This window comes from Parasteatoda tepidariorum, chromosome 1, assembly GCF_043381705.1.
Source record: "Parasteatoda tepidariorum isolate YZ-2023 chromosome 1, CAS_Ptep_4.0, whole genome shotgun sequence".
Taxonomy (NCBI): Eukaryota; Metazoa; Arthropoda; class Arachnida; order Araneae; family Theridiidae; genus Parasteatoda; species Parasteatoda tepidariorum.
In genome coordinates, this window is record NC_092204.1 from 14937145 (window position 1) to 14940547 (window position 3403).

Genomic DNA, 3403 nt, shown 5'->3' on the forward strand with positions numbered 1-3403 from the left:
GGTATATATGATAAAAGAAAGCGATAAATTCAAAACCAGATTTGTAGAAGTGGGTTTTAGTCAAATAAAAAACCGTAATTATTCAGAATTTCATAAACCCGTATTAAACAAAAGTATTGAATATTTGTATTTGTTATTAGCATTGTCAGCAAAATTAAATTTAAATGTTTAGTTTTTTGATACCAAAACTGCATATTTGTATAGTGAATTTGAGGAAACTGTTTATGGGTCAATTTTGTGTATTTCGCCATATTTCGAGAAATTTTAAAGCGAACTGAAAAATTTTTGAACACAATTATAAAATTCTTTTATCCAAAGATAATTTCATACAAAAAATAAATTTTAGTAAATGTTAATTATTTTATTAAATAATAATTGAAAAAAAATTGGATTGTAAGGTATAACATTTTTTGCATCATTTTAGAGAACGTTATTTTGTATAACAAAATACAAAGGCAAAATCGGTCGAATAGTTTCTGAGAAATGAAATTTCAAAAAAGTTAGATACATAAAATTCGATTTCTCAGGAACTATTAGATTGATTTTGCCCAAATTTTGTATTTTGCTTTATGAAATTAAATTTTTTAAAATGCTGCAAAACATTTTATACCCAACAACTCAAATTGTTTTCGACCAATTTAAAATGAAATAATAAAAAAATAATAAATATTTTCTAAAGTTTAGTTTTTTTGCATGAAATTATCTTTGGATAAACGATTTTAATAATTACTTGTAAAAAATTTTCAATTCGCTCAATAAGTTCTCGACATGTAGCGAAATCAGCTGCCGCCACTCCTATATTTTGGGGGTCAGAAATCCTACTCCGTCGAAAAAAAGGTATATTCAGAGAAAGTACGGTTTTGTGCCTGATTTTGTAAACTAAAATATCGTCTGTATTAATTAATTTACATATTTCAAGTCACCACTTCGAGCCATTAAGATTGAGTCATAGAACGTGAAAATCCGATCATTAAATCAAAAATTATTTTGGGTTGTCAGTTTTTTTCTTCTTTTTTCTTCTTTTTTTACGCATTGTACATACAATAAGCAGCGTTTATAACTACGATTACGGTACGGTTTATCATTCCCAGATAGAAATAGTGTTTGATAGAGAGAAAAACAATTACTCACAACTCACCATTGACATTTTTATAAATAGTTTAAAGCAGTTCGATGTATACGTAATTTATAATTCATATTATTTATTATGTAATTAATATCTAATTCATGAATTTGTAAGCTCCTATTTATAGTGAACTAAATTTTAAGATTGGAAAATGGAAGATAAATATGTACATAAAAGTATTTAAAAAAAAAAATTTCCGACAGTGGAGAAAAAATTACAGAGGTTACAATTAAACGAAAACCGAAAAACTTAATACAAAAAAAAAACCTTGATAACTTTAGATGATTTGATGATTGTTGATCAAAAATTACCTTTGGTGATTTTTTAGGTTTCATCCTCCCTTACAGGGTGGAGGGATTCGCGTATAATGTAGAGGAAGGATCTAAAAAAAATTTTTTTAGCTTTACAGAACTATTAATTCATAGCTAAGGAATTGTTGGAGGAAAATGCTTCAGAAAATTAAAAAGTGGCGGTAAAAGTAATTTCTATTCAGTTAAGTCCTGTTATTTTTCACGTAGGCAGCTTGGTCTTTCCTGACAATTCCTGTAGAATCCTGACAATTAGTAATAAATCGGATATCAGCTTTTGTTCCCAATAAAATTGAAGACTAAAATGCGAACACACTTGAAATAAAAAACAATAAATAAATAAAATCTGAATAAGAGTTCAAAAACCATATTTGGTAGTAAAAAAAAAAAAAAAAAATTCAAGGACTCGATTTTTCAAATAATTTTTCTCCCTTTGCTTTTTTAATTATATCGTTCGAAAGTATTTTGGGATGACCCCTCAAGAAGACTAATAACAGTTACACGATTTTCTAAAAAAATGTCTACGTTGAACTTTAAAATAAAGAATTAGTAAGTTGTAAACATTTCCGATTAAGGAATTTACTTTTAATTTTAATAATTCGATAAAAAGAAAGAAATTTGCACTTTAAGGATGAAAAGGGCATCATTTCCGAAGTACGGAAATTCGACTGTATTTACGCTTAAATTTTTTGATCATTAGAATTCTTGTATTTTCCTTTTAAGTTAAAATCAAAATTGTCTGCTTTTTATAGTTATTCTACCAAACGGAAATCTTAGATAATTTGAAACCTAATATGCCGAGATATTTCCAATATGCGCTGAAATTAAGACGAACTATTTATTTAAAATTTTAAAATGCAGAATTCGTGTAGAAGCCTTTCAAAAAATGAAAAAGTGTTTTCAGCAAATTTAGGTCTCTTAAAATTTTTTTTTAAAGAAAAGAATGAAAAAGATAGTGAATAAAAAATTTAAATTATTTCTTGGTCAGTATAGAAGTTACAAATGACCAAGGAATAAAATTTAAAATTAGAGATAACTAAAAATGACTCGTTAAAAAAAAATAATAATAATTATTTCGAAGTGTGAATAAAGTTTTAAAGTTATAACTGAATAAATTTTTAAAACTCTTCTTCGGTAATCGTCTTTACATTTTCAAAAGCGAAAAATAATTTTTTTGCATAACAAAATATAACAAGTTACTTTTAAATTTCTGTTTTGAAATGTAATTTATTTATTATTCGAATATCAAGCCTCCGTGGCGCAATCGGCTAGCGCGTTCGGCTGTTAACCGAAAGGTTGGTGGTTCGAGCCCACCCGGGGGCGGTTCACTTTTGCTTCTTGTAAAACTTGCTTTATGACATCTATATTTTATTGCAAATATTTTTTTTTCAATTCCTTGAAATCAAGTTTAATTCATCATTTCAAAATCGGCATAATTGCATGATATCATCGCGAATTTGAGCTAATCACGATTTTAAAAACTAACTGGGGAAAAAAAAAATATCTAACAATGGAATTTGATGCTTCATGTAAGTATGTATTTTCTCTTGAACTTCCTTGTCGAACGTGAATTAAAAAAAAGTTTGATGTAATTGATACATATGTTTAAACAAAATGGATATTTTTCTCTACTACTTCCCACTTTAGTTTCAAATTAGGATTGTATTTCATTGAATTTATTTCTGTAATATATGGCGAACCTAAACTCAAATTTCTTTCTTGGTTTAATAAATTTGATTTAAAATGATATTTTCTACGATTATATATCTAATTCAAGCGCAAAAGTAAATAAATAAATAAATATTAATGATTTCATGAGAGATTTGAATTTTCTGGTGAAATTACCAATATTTGTTCTTCATTATGAAGATTTGAGTTCATTTTTTCGCTCTTAGATCGAAAATGTTTGTGGTAATTGATTTAACTGTTATATTGACAATAAATGTTGGTCTAAGTTTTAGAAATGTGA

General features: G+C 26.7%; 1 non-coding gene across 1 annotated transcript; it reads left to right on the forward strand.

Annotated features, from left to right (window-relative positions):
* The first annotated feature begins 2683 nt into the window (after nt 1-2683).
* On the forward strand, nt 2684-2757 carry TRNAN-GUU (transfer RNA asparagine (anticodon GUU)). Its single transcript has one exon. It is a non-coding gene; the product is annotated as a tRNA-Asn (tRNA).
* The last annotated feature ends 646 nt before the right edge of the window (nt 2758-3403 follow it).